The 27,770-nt window shown below is 47.3% G+C and overlaps 1 long non-coding RNA gene across 1 annotated transcript in view; it reads left to right on the plus strand.

Moving 5' to 3' along the window:
• Positions 1 to 27,770, plus strand: part of LOC123281177 (uncharacterized) — a 36,841-nt gene that overhangs the window by 405 nt on the left and 8,666 nt on the right. Inside the window, exon 2 of the long non-coding RNA XR_011496645.1 lies at positions 11,999 to 12,119. This is a non-coding gene — a long non-coding RNA (uncharacterized lncRNA). The remainder of the gene's footprint in view (positions 1 to 11,998; positions 12,120 to 27,770) is intronic.

Genomic DNA, 27,770 nt, shown 5'->3' on the forward strand with positions numbered 1-27,770 from the left:
AGAGAATCACTGAGGGACTGAGAGGGAGACCAGCCCTGAGTGCCTGCTCCTCCCTTCCTTCCTCCCTCGGTACATGTTCTGACCCACGGAGGTAGGGCGGGCACGGACATAAGGCGACAAGGCGCTGTGCTTTTCCCCAAGGTCTTGCAGCATCTATTACAAAGCTAAGATTGTAAAAGAATAAAATCATGATACATTGAAAGAAGGGAAGGGGGATTCAGCACACACATTAAAACTTTGGGGGATGGTCCCCAAAGCAAATCTTATTTTATATCACAGAACATCCAGGATAACCTCGAAAATAATCTGTCCATGTAGAATTCTGTATCTAACTCTACCGTTATTCAAGGCAGAGCACAAAACAGAGATATTTCCAGATGTGCAAAGCCTAAGGTTATCACCCACACAACGTTGGTGAAAGAACTACTAAAGAATGTACTTAAGAAGGAAGGAAACAGATGAAAATAGTGGGTTTACAGAAACAACGGGGAGCAAAGGAGCTGAGAAAACAGGCTGACTGCTGGAAACATCTATACACTGAAAATCACAGGGACAGTCACTAACTTGGAGAGGTTCTTTTGAAAAGGAAGGAGAGTATGATGTAGGGTTGGATAGGAGGAGTGTCAGAGGGTAGAGCAGTTAAAGAGAGTTTCAGCCATGCACATGGGGAGTCCTGGAGCCATCAGAGGAGCCTGAGCTCTCCTAGGCATGGGGCTGCCTCAGTGTCCCTCTGCACTCAGTCCTTGACCGGCAGCAGGGGTGTTCCCTCTGTGTGAATGTGAGGTAGTTTGTGGTGGTGGGTGGTGGGTTCCCAGAGCACCCTGCCCCCCAATTACACTTCCTAATGTCAGAGCTGAGTGGTGCGTCTTCATGGCCCCCACAATGGAAATGGACTTGATCTACCAATGAAAGACAGTTTGTCAGGTTGTTTGTTTGTTTTTAATCTAACTATATGCCTTTTAAAAGAGACAATTAATACATAAGGACATGAAGAAGTTGACTGGAAAAGATATGCCAGACATGCTGGACAAACCCAAAGAAGGCTGGAGTCTTCAACACAGAAAAACATTATTAGGGTTAAAGAGGGTAAATTCCTAATGATAGTTTCATTTCCCAGAAAGATACAAATATTTTAAGCTGGCATGCACCAAATAAAGTAAAAATGATGAACAAAAATGATAAATGATAAGAAGAAATTGGTCAAATCCACTATTACAGTGAGAAATTTCAAAACTCATCTGTCAAGAAGACGAAATATTACTTAAAACAAGCAAGGTTTGAACAACAACAAAAATTTGGTGTAATAGGCTTATAAAGAATCCTGCACCTAGTCATGTATGGAAACAAGTCTCAATAAAACTTAAAGAAACAGTATCATACAGGCTACGTTCTCAGATATCACAATGCAAATAGGTGGGAGATCAATGAGAAAAATAGTTTTTGACAAACCAAATGCAATTGAAAATTTAAATCATACATGTAAATAATTAGGGATCAAAGGACAAATCCTTTCTTTTGATTTTTGTAGTGTCTATTTCATTTATTTCTGCTCTAATTATTATTATTTTCCTCCTGCTGACTTTAGGCTTGTTTGTTCTTCTTTTTCTAGTTCTGTTAGATGTAGTATAAGATTACTTATTTGAGTTTTTCTTGTTTGTTGAGGTGGGCCTGTATTGCTATGAATTTCCCTCTTAGAACCGCTTTTGCTGCATCCCATAAGAGTTGGTATGTTGAGTGTTCATTTTCATTTGTCTCCAGGTATTTTTTGATTTCTCCTTTGATTTCTCCACGGATCCATTGGTTGGTCAGTGGCATGTTGTTTAGTCTCCACATATCTGTGACTTTCCTAGCTTTTTTCTTGTAGTTGATTTGTAGTTTCCTAGCATCGTGGTTGGATGAGATGCTTGATATTTCAATCTTCCTAAATTAATTGAGGCTTGCCTTGTTTCCCAACACATGGTCTATCTTTGAGAATGTTCCATCAGCACTTGAGAAGAATGTGTAGTCTGCTGGTTTTGGATGGAATGGTCTATATATATCTAGTAAGTCCATTTAGTGTTTCATTTAAGGCCAATGTTTCCTTGTTAATATTTTGCCTGGATGATCTATGCATTGATATAAGTAGGGTGTTGAGGTCCCCCAGTATTATTGTGGTGTTGTCAATTTCTCCCTTTATGGCTGTTAGTTGTTTTATATACTTTGGTGCTCCTGTGTTAGGTTTATACATATTCCTAAGTGTTTTGTCCTCTTGTTGGAATCTCTCTTTTATCATTATATACTACCCTTCTTTGTCTCTCATTATCTTTTATCTTGAAGTCTACTTTGTCTGATACAAGTACGGCTACACTCACTTTCTTTTGTTTGCCATTTCCTTGGAGTATCATCTTCTGTCCCCTCACTCTGAGCCTATGTTTGCCTTTAGAGCTGAGATATGGTTCCTGGAGGCGGCATATGGTTGGGTCTTATTTTTTAATCCAACCAGCCACACTGTGTCTTTTCATTGGTGAGTCAATCAATTTACATTTAGAGTGATTATTGATATATGAGGGCTTAATACTGCCATTTTATCTTTTGTTTTCCAGTTTTTTTATATTTCCCCTGTTTCTTTTCCCTCATATTTCTGACTGCCATTTCAGGTTGGCATTTTCTCTGATGGTTTTCTCAATTTTTTCTTTGTTTATTATTTGTACCTTTGCTCTGACTTTTTGTTTAGTGATTACCATGAGGTTTGTATACAAGACCTCACAGATGAGGTAGTCCATTTTCTGACAGCATCTTATCTCCATTAGCGTAAGCAGATTCCATCCTCATCCTCTTCCCCTTCTGAATTACTGTTGTCACAAATTATTCTCTTTTGCATTCTGAGTTTGTGACTAAATTGAAGTGTTTACAGATATTATTGATGCTTTCCTTCACTTTATCTTTTATCTTATACTTAAGTGTTTGCTAACCTATTCTGATAGAGAGCTACAGTTTTCTGATTGTGTCTATCTATTTATCTCCTTGCTCAAAGCTTTGTGAACCTTTGCCTTTTCATTTCAGATAGGAGGGATCCTTTCCTCCTTTCTTGTAAGGCAATGATCTCCCTCGGTTTTTGTTGATCTGGGAAAGCATTTATTTCTCTATCATATCTGAAAGATAACTTCATTGCATAAAGAATTCTTGGCAGAAAGATTCTGTCTTTCAGAATTTTGAATATATCCTTCCATTGACTCCTAGCCTGTAAAGTTTGTGCTGAGAAACCTGCTGAAAGCCTGACAGGGGTTCCTTTGTAAGTTGTTCTCTTCTGCCTTGCTGCCCTTAATATTTTTTCTTTGTCATTGACTTTTGGTAGTTTTATTATTATATGTCTTGGAGAAGGTCTTTGCATTGATGTCATTAGGATTTCTATTGGCTTCAAGTACTTGTAAGTCCAGTCTCTTCCCCAAGCTTGGAAAGTTCTCAACTATAATTTCTTTCAACAAGCTCTCTGCTCCTTTCTCCCTCTCTCCTCCCCTCCTTCTGGAATACCTACTATCCTTATGTTACTTTTCCTAATTGAGTCAAATATTTCTCAAATACTGTCTTCATTTTGTAAAATCTTAGTTCTCTCTCCTCCTCCACCTGAAGCATTTCTAAATTTCTATCTTCTAATTCACTAATTCTGTCCTCTGTATTATCTGCTCTATTTTTTATGGCTTCTGCGTTATTTTTCATCTCATTAATTGTGTTCTTCATATCCAGAATTTCTGTATAGGTTTTTTTAAGGGCTCCAATCTCTTTGGTGAAGTATTCCTTCTGCTCACTAATTTTATTCCTAAGCTCAGTGAACCGTCTTTCTGTATTTTCTTGTAACTCGAGTTTCTTTATGACAGCTATTTTGAATTCTCTGTCATTTAGATTGTAATCTCCTGTTTGGTTTGTAAACTTCAGGTTTGCTCTCTGGAGACGTGTCATTTTCCTTCTGCTCTGGAGTGTTACAGTAGTTCTTCATGGTGTTCTATGAATTGATCCTCTGTCTGTGTGTCTTTGGTGGAATCAAGTCACAGATTCCACCTGCCACAGCTGAGGCCATGAAGGAGCTGTGCTTTCTGACCCTGCCCTGTCCAGTGGTATTTGTGCCAGTCAAGGCACTCTGCATTCACACAAGCTGGCTGCAGCTGTTTAATGATTTGCACTTGTGAGGGTGGGGCACCTTTGTTCCAGCCAGCACTGAGCTCAGTGGGCAGGGGGCCTTTTCGGGGATGGAGCCATCACCACTCAGTGGGGAGTGTTCACACGAGTGGGGCCGCTGCAGCACAGTGGCCATTCCTGTGGGCCGGGCTACCACCCCAAAAGCATTGCTTGTGGGCTGGGCTGCTCCCACCTCCACTCACAGTTGCGCTGTCTACCACATGAGGACCTAGGACCTGGATCACTGCTGCTGGGCAGGGGGAGACAGCCACTCCCCTTGTTCCATTGCTTCCCAGGGACCCACTCCCCCCACCTTCAGATGCAAGGCTGCATGGATCTCTCAGGTGTCCTGTTGTGCTCTGTAGGGAATCCTTTGTTCCTCTGTTGGTTAATGAATGTCCTTTTAGTTGTAACTTGGACGGGAGAGACTAAGTGAAATTAGAAATGAAAGAGGAGAAATTACAACAGCTACCACAGAAATACAAAAGATTATAAGAGAACATTAAGAAAATCAATATGACAACAAACTGGACAATCTAGACAAAATGGATAAATTCTTAGACTCTTAAAACCTGCCAAAACTGAATCAAGAAGTAATACAGAATCTGAATAGACCAATCACAAGTAAAGACATTGAAATAGTAATCAAAAACCTCCCCAAAAATAAAATCCAGGACCAGAGGGCCTCTCAGGAGAATTCTACCCAACATTCAAAGACAATTTATTCCCTATTCTTCTCAAACTATTCCAAAAAATTGAGGAAGATGGAAATATTCCTAACACATTCTAAGAGGCCAACATCACCCTGATCCCAAAAACAGACAAGCACAACACAAAGAAGAAAAATTACAGGCCAATATTGTTAATGAACATAGATGCAAAAATCCTCAACAAAATACTGGCAAACTGAATACAGCAATACATTAAATAGACCATACACCATGATAAAGTGGGATTCATACCAGGGACACAGGGATGGTTCAACATCTGTAAATCAGTCAATGTGATACATCATATCAACAAAAGGAGGAACAAAAACCACATGATCATCTCCATAGATGCAGAAAAAGCATTTGACAAGATCCAACATCTGTTCATGATAAAAACTCTCAATAAAATGCATTTAGAAGGAAAATACCTCAACATAATAAAGGCGATATATGACAAACCCACTGCCAACATCATACTCAACGGGGAAAAACTGAAAGCCATCCCACTGAGAATAGGAACAAGACAAGGATTCCTACTCTCACCACTCTTATTCAACATACTTCTAGAGATTTTGGCCAGAGGAATTAGGAAGGAAAAAGAAATAAAAGCAATCCAAATAGGCACTGAAGAAGTGAAATTCTCACTCTTTGCAGATGACATGACTTTATATATAGAAAACTCTAAAGAATCCATCAGAAAACCATCAGAAATAACTGACAACTACAGCAGAGTTGCAGGATACGAAGTCGACATAGAAAAATCAATGGCATTTCTATACTCTAATAACGAACTAACAGAACAAGAACTCAAGAATACAATCCCATTTACAATTGCCACAAAAGGAATAAAATATCTAGGGATAAACTTAACCAAGGAGGTGAAAGACCTATAGAAGGAAAACTATAAGACATTACTGAAAGAAACTGATAATGACATAAAGAAATGTAAAAATATTCCAAATACATGGACTGGAAGAATAAACATAGTTAAAATTGGCCATACTCCCTAAAGCAATCTACAGATTCAATGCAATCCCAATCAGAATCCCAATGACATTCTTCACAGAAATAGAACAAAGAATCTTAAAATTCATATTGGGCAACAAAAGACCCCAAATAGCCAAAGCAATCCTGAGAAACAAGAACAAAGCTGGTAGCATCGCAATCCCTGACTTCAAAATATATTACAAAGCTATAGTAATCAAAACAGCATGGTCCTGGTACAAAAACAAGCACACAGATAAGTGGAACAGAATTGAAAGCCCGGAAATAAAACCACACATATACAGACAACTAATCTTTGACAAAGGAACCAAGAATATACAATGGAGAAAGGAAAGCCTCTTCATTAAATGGTGTTGGGAAAACTGGACAGCCATAAGCAAAAGAATGAAAGTAGACCATTATCTTTCTCCATACACAAAAATAGACTCAAAATGGATCAAAGACTTGAAGGTAAGACCAGAAACCATAAAACTTCTGGAAGAAAATATAGGCAGTACACTCTTTTGACTTCAGCTGTAAAACGATCTTTGCAAATATGATGTCCACTCAGACAAGGGAAACGAAAGAAAGAAAGAAACAAGTGGGACTTCATCAGACTAAAGACCTTCTGAAGGCAAGGGAAACCAAGATCAAAATGAAAAAACAACCCACCAACTGGGAGAAAAATATTTGCAAATCATATACCAGACAAGGGGTTAATCTCAATAATATATAAAGAGCTCAAAGAACAGAACTAGAAAAAAATAAACAACCCGATCAAAAAGTGGGCAGAGGGTATGAACAGACATTTTTCCAAAGAAGATATACAGATAGCCAACAGGTACATGAAAAGATGCTCGACATCACTAATCATCAGGGAGATGCAAATCAAAACTACACTTAGATATCATCTTGTGTGAGTTAGAATGGCTATAACCAGTAAGACAAAAAATAATAAATGTTGGAGAGGTTGTGGAGAAAAGAGAACCCTCATCCACTGCTGTTGGGAAGGCAAACTGGTGCAGCCACTTTGGAAAACAGTATAGAGGTTTCTCAAAAAGCTAAAAATAGAAATAACATATGACCCAGCTATCCCACTACTGGGTATTTATCCAAAGAACTTGAAATCAACAATACAAAGAGACTTATGCACCCCTATGTTCACTGCATCATTATTCACAATAGCCTGAAAGACCTGAAAGCAACCCAAGTGCCCAATGACTAATGATTGGATAAAGAAGATGTGGCATATATATACAATGGAATACTACTCAGCCATAAAAAAACATTATCATCCCATTTGCAACCATGTGGACGGACCTCGAGGGCATCATTGAAGCAAAATAAGCCATACAGAAAGACAAACACCATATCATTTCACTCACATGTGTCATATAAACAAACTTATGGACAAAGAGAACAATTTAGTGGTCACCAGGGGGAAGGAGGGGGAGGGTGGGCACAAGGGATGTAGGGGCACATTTATATGGTGTTTGACAAATATTAATGCACAACTGAAATTTCACAATGTTATAAACTATTTAGACCATAATACAAAATTAAAAAGAAAAGAAAAAGAATTACAATAACATGATAGCACAGGAATAAAATGACAACTCTCCAGAGACCAAATTTGAAGTCACAGAAGATTGCAATCTAACCGACATCAAATTCAAAATAGCTGTCATGAAGAAACTCAGTGAGTTACAAGAAAACTCAGGAAGACAGTTTGGTGAGCTCAGGAATAACAGTAATGAACAGAAGGAGTACTTCACCAAAGAGATTCAATCTCTAAAACAAACTGAACAGAAGTTCTGGAGATGAAGAACACAAGTAATGAAAGCAATGGAAATAGAGCAGCCCTTACAGAAGACAGAATTAGTGAGCTCAAAGACAAAAATCTAGAAATGATTCAGGTAGAAGATAGAGAACTAAGATTTTTAAAAATGGAGAATTGCTATGAGAAACATCTGATTCAGTTAGGAAAAGAAACATAAGGACAATGGGCATCCCAGAAAGAGAAAAGAGGGATAAAGGAGCAGAGAGCTTATTTAAAGAAATAACAGCTGAGGACCTCCCAAATCTGAGGAAGAAACAGGAAACGCAAGTACATGAAGCCAACAGAACTCCTCATATAACAATAATTATTATAAATTTAAAAGGATTGACTTTACCAATAAAAGACACAGAGTGTTGGATACATTAAAAAGCAAGACCCAACAATGTGCTGACTCCAGGAAACATATCTCACCTCTAAAGGCAAACACAGGGTCAGAGTGAAGGGATGGAAGATGATGCTGCCAGCAAATGACAACCAAAAAATGGAGGTGTAGCCATACTTATATCAGAAAAACAGACTTCAAGAAAAAAAAAGAGAAAAATTATGGACATTATATAATGATAAAAAGGGGCATTCCACCAAGAAGACATAACACATTAACATACATGCACCTAACACAGGATCATCAAAGTATATAAAGCCACTACTGACAGACATAAAGGGAGAAATTGACAGCAACACAATCCTAGGGAACCTTAACACCACACTTACATCACTGGCTAGATCATCCAGACAGAAAGTCAACAAGGAAAAAGTGACCTCAAATGAAACACTAGACCAGATGGCCTTAACAGAGATATATAGAACATTCCATCCAAAAATGGCAGAATACACATTCTTTTCAAGTGCACATGGAACATTCTCAAAGATAGACCATATGTTGGGAAGCAAAGGAAGCCTTAAGAAATTTAAGAAAGCTGAAATTCTATCAAGCATGTTTTCTGATGATAATGCTATGAAACCAGAAACCAACTACAAGAAAATACCTGGGAAAGTCACACACATGTGGAGACTAAACAACGTGCTACTCATCAACTATTGGACCAACGGAAAAATCAAAGGAAAAATGAAAACATCCCTGAAGAAAAATGAAAATGAAACCACACTGCACCAAAACCTATGGGATGCAGCAAAAACAGTACTAAGAGGAGAACTGTAGCAAAAAATTTGGAATATTTGGAAAATATGGAAAATCTTAAATAATCTAACACTATACCTAAAATAACTAGGAAAAGAAGAACAAACAAAGCCTAAATTCAGTAAAAGACAGAAATTCTACATTTTGTCAGAATGATTTCCTAGGCCTCAAATGGATGAGGCCTCCCTAGGACGAGAGCTAAGCTTTGTTGGGAAATAATAGACATCAAAGCAGAAACAAATGATCATAACATTAACAAAAAAAAAAAAGCAGAAACAAATGAAACAGACACTAAAAAGACAATATAAAGGATCAATAAAACTGAGAGCTTGTGGCCAGCCCCATGGCTGAGGGGTTAAGTTCACGCTCTCCAATTTGGCGGCCTGGGGTTCACCGGTTCAGGTCCTGGGTGTAGAGCCAGCACCGCTCGTTAAGCCATGCTGTGGTGGCAACCCACAAAGAACAACTAGAATAACCTATAACTAGGACAAACAATTATGTACTGAGGCTTTGGGGAGAAAAAAAAGAAAAAGAGGAGGATTGCCAACAGATGTTAGCTCAGGGCCAATCTTCAAAAAAATAATTGCAACATTAAAAAAACACTAAGAGCCAATTCTTTGAAGAGATAAACAAAACTGAGAAGCTCATAACTAGAATCACTAAGAAAAAGAGAGAAGGCTCAAATACATCAGAAATGAAAGAGAAGAAATTACAATGAACACCACATAAATACAAAGGACTATAAGTGAATACTGTGAAAAGCTATATCCCAGAGAACCTCAGGAGTGCCACCAGCAGAGGCATCTGACTCGCACAACACCAGGAACAGAATAAGTGCTCAGTGAAAATTAGTTCACATCCCCTCCAGTGCCCAGAGCCCTCTCTGATCCATCCCAGAGCTGGGCTGTGCCCACTCTGGGCCTGACAGCACAGACCAGGAGTGTGGGCAGGGGCACTGTGACAGCATGGCCCCTGAGAGGACCCTTTGGACTCACTGCCACTCTCTGGAAAGACTGACCCAAAGAGGCTGACAGCCCCCACAGTGCCCACCATGCCCCAACCCCAAGGCCCAAGAGACCAATCACCACTGCCCTGGGCTGTGCTGAGGACCAACCAGACAAGATCCGCCCAGGGCATCTCAGGACCCTCTCTGGACAGTGAGGAGGGACTTCTCTTCCAGGTCCAGCATGGCTCCCAGCTCGAGGGCTGGCTAGAAGCTGTGGGCTGGGCACCCTTCCCCCCAACGTCAGTGCCCATGGAGAACAAGAGGATCAGAGGCCACACAGCCCGGAATGCAGATGAGCCCAGCCCAGGAAGACGGAGTCCTGTCACCACTACCAGCCTCTGGGCTCCTTCCTCCCATCTGAGGAGCCCCCCGTTCCAGGAGATCCCACATCCAAACACCTCCCAACCCTACACCCGGGACTGTTGGGAGGACGACAGGAGGGCACTGCAAGAGCTTTATCAACCGGGACGTCCTCAACCATGCTGACAGTCATGCCACTGTGACTACTGAAGAAGTGAAGTTTATTCTCAGCCACCAGGGATTGAAACTGGAACCAAGGCACTCCCTCCAAGCCTGAAGACCCCCAGCTTCTTTCTGTGAGGGCCAGAGCTGTCTAAAGCACAGCCCAGCTTTCCCAGGGCCAAGCCACACAGACCAAACCGCTGGGAAAGTGCGCACACACTGTCACGGGGGCCCAGGTTGTCGAGGAGAGAAGCAAATCACTCAGAAGCAGCAAAGCCAATGACCCTCTGAGCAGTGACGCTCTGACGAGGCCCAACAGACCACACGGGGGTCTCTCTGGGCAGGAAAATACACACGTCATCTGGGGGAAACACCAAACCAACCAAGCAAACCCAAACCCAACCGCGGCCCTCGGGAGCCGGGACCGTGCTGAGAAGGCGGCTCCACGCCATGGCCCCTCGGCTGTTATGGGCAGGCGCTCCTAGATCCAGGCCCGGGAATGGAGGGCCGGGGAGCCATCCAGAAACCCTCGGCTGGCCGCTCTTCCTTCCCAAATGACACAGCCCCGGGGACAAACGCCTGGGTCATTCCTCTGCCTCAGGACAAGGAGGCCACAGGGCTCTGCTCGTTGGGTCCCCTCCTGACCATCCTGCCTCTCCCCTCACCGCAGCTGGCATTCCTTTGGCTGTGTCCTGCCCCACTGACCCCAGGGACAGCACTGCCCCTCGGCGCTGGCGAGGGCAGGAGGGCCGCTCACATGTCCAAGACGAAGTAGAGGTCAACCGTGCTCTGGCAGGATTTCGGCTTTTCTCCAGCCTGTCGCTCCTGGCGCAAGGGGGTCGGGCCCCGGGTGTGGTGGAACCCCTCCTGGTCCGGGCCCAGGCGGCGCGGGCGCCGGGGGCTTCCCCAGGGCAGCCTAGCGGGAAGCTCCCAGCGCTCAGCGGCAGCAGCAGCAGGAAGAGCGCGGGGCCGAGCACCCCGGGGCCGCTGGCCCCCATGGCCTTGGCCGCCCCTGCGCCACAGCGACCCCGGCCATTCCAGGCCACCTCAGGCCTCTGCGCCCACCACCTCCGCCTGTGCTCAGGGCTCGGCCCCTCCGCCCTGTCCCCAAGGCGCGTGCGCGGCCTCCACCTGGTCCCGCCTGCGCGCGGAGGAGGCGCAACGGGTCTTGGCCGAGGCCCCCAACATCCGCGGACGCAGAATGTCCGGTTGTTGTGATGAACAGCAAGGTTGGCATGGTGACTTTGTGACCTGCAGCTCTGCTCAGAGTGCTGCCTGTTGACAACCCCAGGCGGCGGTCATGGGATCTTTGGCGGGGAAGACGGGCCTCTGTTGGTCGCTGATCCCAAACCCTCACAGGTGGCCGTTGGCGTCCCCCAGAAACCCCGCCTTGCCGTAAACTGACCCGCCTTGGCTATTTGCTACGATATCATCTGTGCTTCCCATTCCTTTGTGGGAGTCTTGAACTATTGATACAATTTATTTAATGTTTACTGGACCTTATGGACTGAATTGTGCACCGCGAAATTCATATTTCGAATTCATATTCATGTTTTCAAGCCCTGACCTGTAATGTGACTGCATATGGAGTTAGGGCCTTGCAGGAGGGGATTCAGGTGAAGTGAGGTCATGAGGGTAGAGCCCTCATCCCACAGGACCGGTGTCCTTATAAGCAGAGGGAGACAGCAGGGCTCTCTTTCCTGCAGGCACAGAGGAAAGGCCCTGTGAGGACACAGCAGGAAGGCGGCCGTCTGCGAGCCAGGAGAGAGGCCTCATCGGAAAACCACCCAGCTGGCACCTTGGCTAGACCTGCCGACCTCCTGAACGGTGAGAAAGTCCATTTCTGTTTCAGGAGCCCCAGCCTGTGGTTCGCCTTATGTCCATGCCCGCCCTACCTCCGTGGGTCAGAACATGTACCGAGGGAGGAAGGAAGGGAGGAGCAGGCACTCAGGGCTGGTCTCCCTCTCAGTCCCTCAGTGATTCTCTCCTCCCCAGTCTAATCTGCTCTGCAGCCCCACTGGGCTCAAACAATGTGACCCACACACCTGGCTGCCCCTGCAAGAATTCTGGTGGCCTGCGACTCTGCTCCTCTCTCCTCTCACCCCGCACAACAGGGAAAAACCCTACATCATCCAGCCCTGGCAGGAACATGCACACTCAGAGGCCGTTCCCTGCTGCCCCCACCTTTGGGCACTAGCCTGTCCCACCCTCCGTGGGTTGTGAATTTCCCCAACACCTTCTCCTTCTTTGAGATCACGGAACTCACCATTATCTGGCACAGTGCCGTCACTTCACAACTGATGGAGCTCTGGGAATGCAGAGGGGCACGGGGACAGCTCCAGTGAAGTCTGGGAGATTGTAGGGGTGCTGCCAAGATGCAGCTTGTGTGGGTTCTCACCTGGGAGAAGGAATGACTGTCCACGATGCTGAGGGGTCTTATGGCTGCACATGGAAGATCTGTAGCCACCCAGTCGGAATGCCCTGGGCTGACATCCTGGTTGTCACGTGGGTCCCGAAGACCCGAGAGAGGAGAGGTCGTGAGGCTCAGGGTGAGTGAGCAGTGGCAAGTGCAGCCTCTGCCCTGGCCAGGGTGCCACTTCCAAAGACAGCAGGGGCTGAATGCACTGTGGGGCAGCCCATGCCAGGACGTCCTCCAGGTGCCCCAACCACGAGGTGCCCAGCACTGGCCAGAGGCAGCTGGGATGGTGGGCCTTGGTTCCATTAGCTGAGCTTACAGTCAGGCCCTGGAACTGCGTAATAAACAAAGCAACATGGGCTCTGACACCATGTGGTGGGCGCAGCTTCCTGTCCGACAATGTCACATGTCCTGTGTTGGTCTGTAGAAGCATGGTTGGTGGCCGAGGAGTGTTGAAAGCCTGAGGCAGATGTATCCTCTATGGGAGGGAAGGCTGGATGTGGTGAGACACCCTGTCAACTTGGGGAGTTCAGTTTCAGAAAATTTCCAAGATTGGTGCTTACTGATCCCAAGAAAGGGCTCAGAAAAGGTTGCAGAGTATGGATTGAAATCAGATTCTTTCAATAGGAAGGACACAGGGTGGTGCTGAAAGATGTCTGCATGGCTGAGAGGGTTGTCAAAGAATGAAGGAGGACAAGAGAAGCCCCTTTCACTGGCCCCCCAACATGGTGGTTGCAGGTCCGCACGCTCCGCCTCAGTGGCCCGGGTTCGTGGGTTCGCATCCCAGGTGCAGACCTACTCTACTCATCAGCCATGCTCTGGAGGCATCCCACATACAAAGCAGAGGAAAGATTGGCACAGATGTTAGCTCAGGGCTAATCTTCCTCAAAAAAAAAAAAAAAAGAGGAAGATTGGCAATGGATGTTGGTTCAGGCGAAATCTTCCTCACCAAGAAAAGAAAACCCCTTTCAGGACACACACATGATAGAGTGACGGGGACCAGGAAATGTTGTCGGGGGCGAGAGCCCAGAATGAAGTGAGGCTATTGAGGAGAGCGGAGGTCGGCAAAGGGTCCTTTACCATTGGATCAGAGCAGGGAGAACAAGGACTGCACAGGTCCACCTGCTGCCAGGGCAGCTGGTGACTTATACTGGAGCTTTGTAACCTTTGACCACCTTCCCCCATTTCCCCCACCCTGCACCCCTTGATTCTGACAACCACCCATCTGTTTCTGGATCTATGAGTTCCTTTCGTCTTTTCCTTTTAATTTCACAATCAGTGAAATCATATAGTATTTGTCTTTCCCTGTCGGACATATTCACTTACAGTAATGCCCTCAAGGTCCATCCATCTTGTTGCAAATGGCAGGATTTCCTTCTTCTTGACAGCTGAATAGTATTCCATGGTATACATGTACCACATTGTCTCTACCCATTCATCTGTTAGTGGACACTGGGATCATTTCCCTATCTTGGCTATTGTAAATAACACTACAGTGAATATGGGGGTGCAGATATTTCTTCAGGTTACTGATTTTATTTTCCTCACATTATGCTCAGAAGTGGAATTGCTGGACCATTTGGTAGTTCTACTTAGAATGTTTTGAGGAACCTCCATAATGTGGTCCATAGTGGATGTACCAGCTTACATTCCCACCAGCAGTGTACACAGTTCCCTTTTCTCCACATCTCTTCAGCATTATTATGTCTTGTGTTTTTTGATGATAGCCATGCTACTAGGTGTGAGGTGCTATCTCCTTGTGATTTTGGTTTTCATTTCCCTGGGATTAGTGATGTTGAGCACCTATTCATGTAGCTGTTGGTCATTGGACTATTTTCCTTGGTTAAATGTCTGTTCAGGTCCTTGGTCCGTTTTTTTCATCAGATTATCTTTTGCAAGTGAGTTGTATCAGTTCCTTTTATATTTTGGATATTACGAGACATGGGTTTGCAAATATTTTACCGTTCCATAGGTTCCTTTTTCACTTTGTTGATCATTTCTTTTGCTGTGCAAAAGCTTTTTAGTTTGATGTAGTATAGTCCTACTTGTTTATTTGCTTTGGTTGCTTGTGCTTTTGGTATTATATCCAAAAAATTATTGCCAACTCCAATGTGAAGCAGCTTCTTCTGTATGTTTTCTTCTAGGAGCTAATGGTTTCAGGTCTTACATTTAAGTCTTCAATCCATTTCCAGTTAATTTCCGTGAGTGGTGTAAGCTAAGGGTGTAGTTCCATCCTTTTGCATGTGAATATCGTATTTTCCTAGCACCATTTATTGAAGACACTGTCTTTTCTGCATTCAGTGTTCTTGGTTCCCTTGTCAAATATTACTTGACTGTACATACAAGGATTTATCACTGGATGTCAATTCTGTTCCCTAGTTCCTCTTGTCTGTTTTTAAGCCAGTGCCTACTGTATCAATCACTGTAACTTTGTAATAAAATTTGAAGTCAGGAAGGGTGATGCCCTGGGTTTGTTCTTTCTCAGTTTCTTTGGCTCTTTAGACTCACTTGTCATTCCAAGTGAGTTTTACAAAAATTTTTTTTCTATAAAAAATGTCATTAGGATCTTGATAAAGATTGCTTTGAATCAGTGGATGACTTTAAGGAGTACGGACATTTTAACAATATTAATTCTTCTGATGCATGAACATGTGTTATCTTTCCATTCATTTATTCCTTCATAAATCACTTATAGTTTCTGTAGGCAGATCTTTCATCTCCTTGCTTATGTTTATTCCTAAGTGTTTTATTGTTTGTCATGTTCTTGTAAAAGTCATTGCTTTATTTCTTCTTCAGACAAGTTACTGTTAACAGACATGCTAGGAATGTTTGTTAGATTGATTTTTGTCTTCTGCAACTTTTCTGAATTTGTTAATCAAACCTAATAGTTTTTTGGTGGAGTCTCTGGATTTCCTATATAAAATCAGGTCATCTGTGAATAGGGAAAGTTTTCCTTTTTCATTTTTGATTTAGATGCCTTTTATTTACTTCTCTTGCCTTATTGCTCTGGCTGAACCTCCAGTATATGTTGAATAGGATTGGTGATAGTGGGGTAGCTTGTCTTCTTCTTCATCTTAGAGGATAAGCTTTCAACCTTTTATCATAGGGAATGATGTTAGCCGTGGGTTGTCATACATGGCCTTCCAATTTGTTGAGAGTTTTTGTTAGGAATGGATGCTGAATTTTGTCAAGTGCTTTTTCTGCATCTACTGAGATTATCATATGATTTTTTTCTTTAATTCTATTAATGAGATGTATCACATGTATTGATTTGTGTATGTTGAACCATCCTTGAATTCCATGGAGGAATACCACTTGATGATGGTATAAGATCCTTTTAGTGTGCTGCTGACTTTGGTTTGCTAGTATTTTGTTGGGAATTTCTGCATTATATTCACCAAGGATTTTGGCCTGTGGGTTTCTTTCTTGTAGTGTCCTGGTCTGGCTTTGGTATCAGGGTAATGCTGGCCTTGTAAAATGCATTGGGGAATACTCTCTCCCTTTCAATTTTTTGCAAGAGTTTGGGAAGGAGTAATGTTAATTCTTCTTTAAATCTTTGGTAGTATTCACCAGTGAAACCATCTAGTTTTGGAATTTTCTTTGTTAAGAGGTCTTTGATTACAGATTGAGTGTACTTACTCATTGTGGGTCTATTCAGATTTTCTGTTCCTTCATGATTCAATATTGGTAGGTTGTATTTCTAGGAATTTTCCATTTCTTCCAAACTGTCCACTTTGCTGGTGTGTAGTTAATGGTAGATTTTTCTTATCCTTGTATTTGTGTGGTATCAGTTCCAATATCTTCTCTTTCATTTATAATTTTATAGATTTCGGCCCCCTTTCCTTTTCTTGGTCCGTCTAAATAAAAGATTGTCAACTCTTAGTTTTCTTAATCTTTTCTATTGTTTTCTTGTTCTTGACTTCATTTATTTCTGCTCCAATCTTTATTATATTCTTCCTTCTGATAAATTTTTGCTTAGTTTTTCCCCCTAGTTCCTTGAGGTGTAAAGGTATTACAGATCTTGCTTTTTTCTTGACGTGTTTATTGCTGTAGACTTCCCTCTTAAACTGCTTTTGCTGCATCCCATACATTTTCTTATGCTGTGTTTCCATTTTCATTTGTCAAGATTTAAAACGTTTTCCTTTTGATTTACTGGTTGTTCACATAATTTCCCCTATTTGATATCTTTCACCTCTCTTCATGTTATTCATTTCTAGTTTCATACCATTGTGGTTGGAAAAGATACTTGGCGTGATTTCAGTCTTCTTAAATTTGCTAAGATTTGTTGTGTGGCCTAACATATAATCTATCCTAGAAAATGTTCCATAGGCAGTTAAGAAAAATTTGCATTCTGCTGCTGTTGGATGGAATGGAATATATATGTCTGCTAGGTCTTGTTTGATATATATCGTGTTGTTCAAATCTGTGGTTTTCTTATCAATTCTCTATCTGGATGATGTTTCTATTGTTGAGAGTGGAGTATTTCGAGTCCCCCACTATTACTGTACTGCTGTTTCTTTCTTCTTTTGTTCTGTTAGTAATTGCTTTCTATTTTGAGGTAGTCTAATGTTGCAGGCATAAATATTTACAATTGTTACATCTTCTTGGTGGGTTGAACTCTTTATCATTATATAATGACCTTCTTGTGTCTTGACCATTTTTAGTTTACAGTCTATTTTGTTTAAGTATAGCTATCAGTGCTGTCTTTTGATTACCATTTGCTTGAAATATCTTTTTCATCCCTTCACTGTCAGTCTGTGTGTGTCTTTAAAGGAAAAGAGAGTCTCTTGTATGCAGCCTATTGTTGCATCTTATTTTATATCCATTCAGCCATTCTAAGTTTTCTGATTAGAGAATTTAATTCTTTCATGTTAAAAGTAATTCTTGATAGATAAGGACTTCCTATTTCTATTTTCTTAATTGCTTTCTGTCTGCTTTATAGGTGCATTGTTCCTTTCTTCTCATCTTGATCTTCTTTTGTTATTTGATGACTTTTTGGAAGGGTATGCCTGGACTCCTTTTTTGTAATCTTTAAGTGTCTAATATAACTTTTTACTTTCTGGTTATCATGAGCCTTTCATGAAATGCTATATTCATAATATCCTATTTTAAGCTGATAACAATTTAAGATTCATATTATATATAAATGGTATCCTTTTACTTCTCAATCCCACACATTTTAGGTTAGTGATGTTAAAATTAACACACTTTTCATCTTGTGTATTCAATAACAAATTATTGTAGTTATGGTTAATGCAGTTTTTAAAACTTTTATACAGGTGTTCTATGTGAATTACACACCAACATGACAGTAGTAGAGATCTGTCTTTGGCAATATATTTCTGATTGCTGGTGAGTTTTAGAAATATGTTAATATGTTTTCATGATGTTAATTATCCTTTATTTCCAGCTGTTGAGTATGCTTTAGCATTTCTTGTGAGATAGGTCTACTGGTTATGAACTCCATCCTCTGTTTGCTGGGAATGTTGTTATCTCTTCTTCATCTCTGAAGAACAGCTTTTCTGGGTGTAGTATTATTGGTTGTTAGTTTTTTATTTCAATATTTGAATATATTATCCCTCTCTCTCCTGGCCTGCAAAGTTTCTGTTCAGAAATCCAGCCTAAGTCTTATGGGGCTTCCCTGCATGCGACAACTCACTTTTCTCTTGCTGCTTTCTAAATTTTCTCTTTCTTTGGTTTTTGACAATTTACTTATAATGTGTCCCAGTACAGCCCTTTCAGATTCAACATATTTGTTTTCCTTTGGCCCTATGAATCTGGATGTCCATTTCTCCCTGCATGCTTGGTAATTTTTCAACTCTTATTGTTTTAAAATACTTTCCCTTTCTCTCTCTCTTCTCATTCTAGGATTCTGCTAATTCATATATTGGTTCGGCTGATGATGTCCCATAATTCACAGTCTTTCTTCGCTCTCTTTAATTCTTTTTTCCTTTTACTCCTCAGATAATTTCAAGTGACCTATCTTTTAGTTCACTGGTTCTTTCTTCTGCTTGATTGAGTTTTCTCTTGCTATTGTTTTCTATAGTAAAGTCATTGTACTCTTCAGCTCTAGTTTTCAACATGCTCTTTGGATGGTTTATGGTTTTTGTTCTTGTCATTTTGTTCATGCATTGTTTTCTTAATTTTGCTTACTTTTCTGTGTGTTCTTGTAGTTCACTAAACTGCTTAACAAGGATTATTCTGAATTTTTTTATCAGGAAGTTCATAGATCTCCATTTCTTTAAAGTCAGTTATTGGTGCTTTAGTAGTTTTCTTTGGCTGTGTCATGTTTCCCTGATTCATCATGATCCCTGATTCATTGTGTTGGTAGGTGCACATCTGAGTAAGTCGTCTCCTCTTCCCTACTTTACAAGTGTGCTTTGACAGAGACAGTCTGTCACTAGTTAAGACAGAGCGTTCACTAGTTAGCTTGGTTAGGGTACTGGAGAGGTCAGCAGGGAGCATGGTTGGGTAAGTGGGGCTTGCTATTGGGGTCTCTATTTGGGTGAGGCCATTGCTTAAACTCTGAAGTCAGCAGGGTGCCAGTGGCTGGGAACATATAGATAGCACAGCTGTCTTTCTTTCATGCTCAAGTGTGGCTGTAGGATGAGCTACATACTTGCCTAGATTCTCTGGTCAGGCCTCCTAGTGCTCTACTCAGTAGTAAATGGGGCCATGTACCCATTCCCCCGCCTAGGGAGAATGACAGAACACACCCCAAGGCCAGCATGGTTCATTGGCTAGGGACCTGAATCAAGCACAACTCTACCAAGTTCTCTGGTCAGACAAGGCCACCAGCTCAGTTATGCACACAGGAAGATTTGCTGGCTGCAGTCTCTGCTTGGTGCCACTGCAAGTGGGGCAGTAGGATGGGCTATGCACCTTCCTGGATTTTCTGGTTATGCTCCCTGCTTTCCTCCTTTCAGTGAGGAAACTGAAGCACAGGAAGGTTAATAACTTGCCCAAGAGATTAAGGGACAGCCACTGGGTGATACATACAAGATTGGAGTCATATTTCAAAGATGTTGTGAGCTTTTTCCAAGAGCAGAATTTTGCTAAAACACCACGTGGCCCAGCCCTTGGTGAGAGATGAAGACCAGGCTATGAGGAGTGGGACGCATCCATGTCTGCATCCACAGGACACTAGGGTGCTTTGTCCCTGCAAAAGCAGTATTGATATAACTCATACCATGAGGCAACACTCACCTGGTACCAAACTCTCTTGCTGATCAGCAACAAATTCCAATTCTTTTTGACTGTAAACCAAGACTCAATATATATGTACAATTCAGTACACAAGGGGTTCTTAACAATCTTGGGTTTCTGGTGCTTTAGAGCTCAAACTATGGGGGTGGGAGTGACAAAGTAGTTCTGCAGAGTGCCTGGGCATGGGGGGGGATGAGCGGCAGCATCCTGGAGGCAGGCCGGGAGCAGATGGCTCGCAGGGGTTGACCCCGTGAGCAGCAGCTGTTGAGGGGGAAGCTCTCCTGGCTGGGTCGAAGGCAGATATTTGAGCCGCAGGGCATCTGCACGCAGGGTGGCTTCACTAGGGTGAAGTTGATGCATCTCCCCTGCAGGGAAGGGAAGAGAGAGAAGGTCACTGAGAAGACACTGAATTCGGAGCAGAAGGCTGTGGTTTTTGTGGCTCAAGAGGATCAGGCTCACGATCCGTCTGGACCCACAGGGTGGACCTTTATCGCTGCCCTTGCTTTTCTCAGGTGCTGGCCTCCAGCCTGGATTCCTATTCTGAGATGCTCTTCAGGCACTGGAAGTCTGCCCTGCCTTCCTGGGCAGCTCCAGTTTTCTGAGTCTAGACGCCTTTTGCTCTGGTGTTGAATTTTTCTGCTTGCCCCTGGACTGGGAGCCTGGGGGCAAGGAAGAGGCCCGACTGCCACCTGAGCCCCAGTGTTGCCCAGGCTTTCTCGGTGAGCGTGTGCTGAAGGGATGAGCCGTCAGGCTGGGCTCCAGTTCCCCAGGGCAAGGTGGGTGGCGGCACCCTCGGATGCGTGACAGGCTCTGGAGGCAGCAGCACCCGTGGGCACCTTGTTTGAGGAAGAGCATGATACTGCTTCTGAAACGCTACCTACCCTGCCACCAAGACCCAGTGTTCCCTGAAGGTGGCCAATGCAGCCCTCACGTCAGACCCTGGGGACCACAAGGCCCTCCAGGCCCCTAGCCCAGCCTGCGCCAAGGAAGTGAGCATGGGGACCCAGGTCGAGGAGCCTCAGTGAGCTGGGCCCACTGCTCTCCTAGGGCCCAGGGACCTGAGGAGGGCAGCCCTGCAGTGATTTGGGGGAAACCATCCTGAGATCATGAGTGCTGACCCAAAACGGGGGCAGGGCAGGGAGAATGGTGGGGCCTAGGTCAGGGCTCAAGTCCAGCTCGGCCACTCCGAGGCTTTGTGACCAGGGACAACTCACTCAGCCTCTCTGTGCGTCAGCTCCCCCCTTGGTAACACTGGGATAATACTAGTCCCTACACGAACACTTACTGGGAGGAGGCAGATGGCAAACCTGTGAAGTTCTTATGCTAGCAACGGGTCCATGGGAAGGACTCAATAAAAATTAGCCTCATTATTAAATTTCAACATGACAATTGTGACAATTTGGCTTCTCCCTGTTGTCACAGGTAATGACACAGAACAGAACATTTATAGCTGGTAAAGCCAGGCAGTGTTGCACAGACAACATTCGGGAGGGTGTCACCATGCCCTCCTCCACTCCTGGCTCCTCAGTGGAGGCGGGGAGCCAGCAGACCCACAGGGCCCGGTGGGCCATGGGGAGGGCCATGGCCCGGGAGGCCACAGCACGCACTGGGCTACCAGCCTCTGCAGCCCTTTCACTTCAGTTTGGAAGAGCTGCCTATTGCTCCAGATGAGAAAGCTCCCCACGTTCCTGAGCCAACAGTGTGTGGAAACGCAGCAGTCATGTCCAGAAGGGGCCTGTGAGGCCCTGAGCACCCTGTCTCCATGTCTGGGCCATTCCTCCTTTGCACATTACCCACAGTCGCAGAGCACAACTGTCCAGGGCTAAAGCAAGGTCCCTGTCCCATGTGGAGCAAGCCTGTGCCCAGCTTACCTTGTCTCTCCACATCAACGGCACCTGGTTGCAGCTTTGAACAAAGTTGCACAAGGTATCCAGTTTACCCTGAAAGGCACAAGTGGCTGTCAGCAAGCTGTAGGCGGGGATGCTGTTTCCCAGGGGTGGTGGCCCCTGCTGCTCTCAGGGGCTCTGTCCCCATGTACTCGCTGGCACAGCACTGCAGCCTCCCCTGAGGGAGGGTGTCTGGTGCCTGGCTTGTTTTGGGTGGGGGCAGTCACTGTGGGGGACACACCGTTCAGGAAATCTGGAACGAATCAGTATTTTTGGTGCAGGAGGACAAGTAAGGGGCAACTTTCCGAGGAAAAGTTCTAAGGTTGGAGGAGACATGTGGTGGCCAAGGAGGGTCTTGAAGGAGAAACGGGAGGTAGGCAAGGGTACCTGGGCTGGATCCAAAGAAGAGGGGAAGAGGGTCTCATCTGGGGGGCCACAGGAGAAGGTGGGAAGAGGACCCATGCCCTGCTGGGGGCAGGTTCCTCACACAGGGGAGGGGGTGGAGAGGGAGCAGGAAGTGAAGACAGGGAACAGACCAGAAAGGGACCCTCCTGGTGGTGGTGGGAGCAGGAGCCCTCAGACTTTTTGCCCATAGGGTCCAGAAGTCCTTGGGTTTTTCTCTGGCACCAAGTGAGCCATGTCCAGTGCCCATAAAGCTCATCTCCACCCAAGCCGTGCCTTTGGGCCCGGCCTCTGCAGCATGAACCAGCGGGCCCTCTCCTTCCACCCCAGCCCAGAGGTGACAGCCCTCCCTAGCAGCCTTTCTCACCTCCATCCGTCTTATCCTGTCTTGTTGGCACCCACACCAAGGGACAATCACTGTGGGGCATGTCTCTGGCTCCTGGGAAGAGAAAACAGAGTCAGCTTCATGTCTGGCAGCTCCTGGGGTGCAGACACATGATGTCTGGTCACTAACACCTGTCAAGCATTGGCCACTCAGCAAGTGCTGGTTGGAGAGTTCAAGGACAAATGAGCAGCATCCTGCACCACAGGAGGGCGGGCTCCATGTGAAAAACAAGCAAACTCCTTTGGGTTTGTGAAAATGGCTCTCCCACACAGCCAAACAATCCTGTCCTTCCCCTTGGGTTCCAGAGGCCGCCCTTGCTGGAGAAGCCTGGAGTGAGGCCGAGCAACATCACAGGGGCCATCAGGCTGAGACAATTTCCAGGAGACAGGACTCCATTCACCTGCCTCGGGCAGAGCCAGCCACCCAGCCCACCCTACAACCAGTGCAGAGGCCTCCAGGGCAGTGGGACCTGTTGCCAGCCAGATCCCAGGTGCAGGGCTCCTGCCTGGGGACCCCGGGCCCCAGCTCTGACTACTTCCTAGAGGCCTGGCTTGCCCCACCCCAGGAGAGCTACAGCCTGCTCCCGTGACCCTTGACCCCATGCTCACCTGGGCTGGGCCGCCCTCACAGCTCAATGCCAACTAAGACTGGCTCAGCCTCCTCAGCCCTGCAGACCCTAAGGCCAACCCCAGCAAGCCCCTCACCCAGCCAGGGAACAGGGATGGAGACCAACTGAAAAGAGCCAACATCCGGGAGACCCAGAGGGGAACAGCTCCCTGAAACCTGAGACCCCCTTTCCAGAGGTTCCCCTGAGGCCTGGGAAGGCCCATCCCACAGGCAGTCTTTGGGAACTGGCCAACATGCCCCATGCATTTCAGCAGGGATCCTAGCAGTTGCTGAACCACGCTATACCAAGTCCCTAATCAGTGACAAAAGCCCTGCGTCACGTTGGGTTGGGAGCACAGCAAGGGTGTTGTCTGGGGAACATTTCGTGAGTCCCATATCCTCCCCAGGGCCCCTCCCTGCTCCTCTGTTGCCCTCTTCTTTCTGCCAGCTCTCTCTGCCCAGGTAGTCAGGAGCTGGTGGGCGCGAGTGGAAATGTCCCCACAGGCTGCAGGAGGCCTCTCCGGGAAGGTCAGTGTGCACATCAGGCCTGCTGACAGCGTCCGGACCAAACACCACCTACCTTTTCTGCTTTCTGCACTGGTGGTGGCTCCTTGACGGTCTAGAAGGTTAAAGAGACATAAACCCAAGCTGGGAGGGAGGTGGAGGGCTCTGGCTGAGCCGTGTGGACAGGTCGGGCCCCTGCTCTGCAGCAGAGGGACAGAACGTGGGCTTTGGGGAGTCATCTGGGCGTCCACTGCCTGTGCTGGGTGGTCAACAGCCTCAAGGCTCCTGAGCCCCAGGCTCCCTGGTTATCAAAGGGGAATTGGTCCCTCCCTGGAGGGTCACGGGGACACAGCACACTAAGGGCCTGGTCCCTGGTGGACACACCCGCCTGGTCCTGTCCTCAGCAGCTTTACATCACATGAACAAGAGAACCCTCCCCTTTCTGTCCTACTCCCCTGCCCCCAGGCCCTGCAGCCCTGCCTGGCTGCCCAGCCCTCAGGGATGTCAGTCCCCGACCCCGGGCATCCTCTCCTCACTGCTTCCCCTTTGCGGGAATCCAGACCTGCTTCTTGCTGGTTGCTCAGCCCCTCCACACCTCTGCTGCTTCCTGTCTCCCTCCAGCTCTCTGGCCTGTGTCCCTCAAAGCCAGCTAGCCAGAGCCTCGGCCTTCCCTCCCTCCCCCAGGCAAGTCTCTGTCCTTCCCGCTTGCTCTGGCTACACAGGGCACTTGTCACACCCTATGAAGATTGAGATTTTACCCTCAATACCCCCAGGCACCAAACCGGACCAGATTCTAGGCTGTCAGCTCCTGCGGGCAAGGAGGGAGGCCGCTTCACTTCTGTCCCTCAGCGCCCAGCATGGGGCCCAGCACATCCTGGTGCTTAGTAATGACTGAGGAACGACTGACGGAACGCACTAGAGATGAGCAACATCCCTGTTGCCTTTCAAAGGTTCCGAATCCCCGTGGCCAGCATCAGTCTCCCTTTGGGGCCATCTGTGCCCCCTGCAGACCCCTCTTCTTCCCTAACAGCTGAGGCCTCTCCCGGCCTCCAGTCCCCCTGAGTCCTCCAGAAGCCTGGCTGCTCTGAGGCAGTCCTGGTCTCAGGGGTGGGGGTCACGTCTCCCCAGGCCCAGGGCAGCTGGAGGCCACCTCCCTGAAGCGAGCATGAGCCAGGAGGCTCCTGAGAAGCCAGCCCAGCTGTGTCTGTGCCCAGGAATGGAGGACAGAGTCTGTGCCTCTGCTGCTCATGTGATGACCCTGGAGCTGACGGGAACCTGCCCACAGGCAGGATCATGGGGCAGGCGGGCATCTGGGTCCCTTGGGGGAGCTCATGGCCTGGGGCCCCAGGGCTGTGGTGGTGGGGTCACTCACTCTCCTGCAGTACCAGATGCAGCAGATCAGCACAGGGATGATGAGCACGGCTGGGACGAGCACAGGGAAGAAGAGAGGGTTGTCAGGGCTCAGGCCAGGTGGGGCCACCGTGGGCACCGAGGTCTCCTTCTGTGTGACAGTCGTGGGCACCGGGGTCTCCTTCTGTGTGACAACCGTGGGCACCGGGGTCTCCTTTTGCGTGACAACCGTGGGCACCGGGGTCGCCTTCTGTGTGACAGTCGTGGGCACCGGGGTCGCCTTTTGTGTGACAGTCGTGGGCACCGGGGTCTCTTTCTGTGTGACAGTCGTGGGCACTGAGGTCTCTTTCTGTGTGACAACCGTGGGCACCGGGGCTTCCTGTGTTACCGTCGTGGTCACTGTGGTTTTCTTCTGTGTGACAGTGGTGAGCACTGTGGTCTTCTGTGTGACAGTCGTGGGTATTGAGGTTTCCTTTGGTACTGTCGTGGCATCTGGCTACAGAAAGCACACATGGTAGTGGCCTGGGGTGGGTCTTAGTGGCTTCTTCCCACGCGCCCACCACCTGGCTTCCCACACCAGAAATACTCATCTGCCAGCTCCCACTTCTCCTCGGGTTGTCCCTCCCTGAGGGACCACAGCAGGACTAGGAGGCCGGGCCGGTACACACAGAGCCACTGTGGAGCCTTGGGCCAGACCCCACCAGTGGCTCTGCTGAGAGTCTGTGCCCCAGAGCCCTGTCAAGTTCTACTGGAACCTTCCATGCTGTGACCAAACCCTGCCTCACTGCACGCCTCTGCTGACAGTATGAGGGTGTTATGAAGACCACAGAGGGCTAGAGAGACCCTGAGGGGTGAGGAGGGTCTGCTGAGCCCATGGAGGTGGGGGTGCTAGAGCAGGGGCAGGAGCCCTGGGTCCAGCTCCCATTGCCTCTCCCCCCACTGTCTGGCTCTGCAATCTTGGGCAAGGTGACTCAGTCTCTCTGAGCCTCTGTCCACCTCCGTAACGAGGCCCTGGGTGGGCACTGGTGAGGCTGAGAGCATTCACTGAGGTCCAGGTCAGGCGAGGTCCACGTGGGGGCCTAAGACACGGGAGCTCTGCTCCTGGTCTGCACAACCACGGGAAAGTGCGCTGCCCCCGTGGATCGCACGCTGCACAGCCCTGCCCCGACCAGGGCTCTGCTCTTGGAGAGGCAGAGAGGGAAGCGGGAAGAGAGGGCCGTGCACGCAAACGGGCACTGGAGGGAGGCGAAGCCCAGGCCCACGGGGAGCCGCGGCTGCTCCTGAGCTCCTCCTGCACGCACCTGTGCAGGGCGGCTGTCGTGGGCGGCACTCCTGATGGGCACAGGCCGAAGTGCAGCTGACGGCCCGGGAGTGGACATCAGGGACAAGCGGAGACAGACCAGATGGCAACTGTCCGCCCTGCTGGCACCCTCCCAAGCTGGTCCTGGACACGGGGTGGGCACTGGTGCAGGCGTCCCTCCTCCAGGCACACCTCCCCTCCAGCCTGACTCTCTGTCACCCAAGCCTGCTGCCCCTGGCTAAGGTGCCTGGATGATGATAAGCTCGGAAAAGTGGGTTCCTGGGAGCAGCCCCCCTTCCCAGGTGCCTCTCCCTGAGCTGAGCCCGGGCCCACCCCACAGCCCTGACTTCTTCCCCACCAAAAGAGGAGAGACCCTCCCTGCAGGGGTGAGAGTGTTAGCACAGGGGGCCCTGAGGAGCAGGAGAGAGGAGGAGAGGCAGGAGGCAGGCTAAAGACATCAGCCAAATGATGGCGGCTGCTCCTCCAGCCACGTGGGGCAGGGCTGTGATGGTCCTGAGTGGGTTCAGAGCTGTGCCAGCTGCCTGGGCACGAATGCAGGGGAAACACACCCTGCTGTGCACGGCCACAGGTGCCACCCTCCAGATCCCTTGTGCCTGGGACCCCGATTTGGAGGGCCCGGGAGCCCCAGAGGTCCTGGACCTGGCTCCTAGCACACATCCTTCAGCATCTCCTGCTTGCCCCAGCTGGAAGCCAGGATGCAGCCCTGATGTCCCACCACTAGCCCCAGGCCAGGGAGGTAGCCGGTGGGAGACAGGGTTGGTAGAGCCTTAGCACCGTCTCTGGAGTTGGAGTCGAGCTCTAATTGGTCCCTTCCACACGCCTTCATGACACTTGGTTCACAAAGAGCAGAGGTTCTGCAAGGCCTGGCCGGCTGGCTGCCCCCCTAGTGCTCTTATAGAAGCACCCCCAGGGCCCTTGCCACACATGAGGGTGGAATGTGTCCCCAAGGAAGGGCTAAGGGCCCAGGCTGCCTGTGGGATGCTGCCCCAGATGCCTGTCTGCACAAGCTACTTGGTGGGCCTGCCTGGGATCGTTGTTGCCCTCTCCTGCCTCCCCAGGGTGTCTCTCCCTCCAGTGCGGGGGTTCTGGACAGCCCGGGACGGAGGGTGCGGCCCCACCCTGACACTCACACAAGTGATGCTGACGAGTGTCATTGGTTTCTCGTAGAAAGTGCCATTGTCCTGGCTGCTTTGAATGCTGACCTCCCTAAAGTACAGAAAGGGCAGATTGTGACCACCAGCTCGGATGGCACTGATACGTGGACAGGAACCCATCCATCTCTCCACTTCTCCCTGCCCTTAGCTCACACCACAGCCCACAGGTGTCCGCATTGCAATGACCAGGAATATCAGGCCGTAGGGCCACCAGAGAGTAGACAGCACGGTAAGGAGACTTCACCCCA

This window comes from Equus asinus, chromosome 2 (genome assembly GCF_041296235.1).
Source record: "Equus asinus isolate D_3611 breed Donkey chromosome 2, EquAss-T2T_v2, whole genome shotgun sequence".
In the NCBI taxonomy this organism is placed as follows: Eukaryota; Metazoa; Chordata; class Mammalia; order Perissodactyla; family Equidae; genus Equus; species Equus asinus.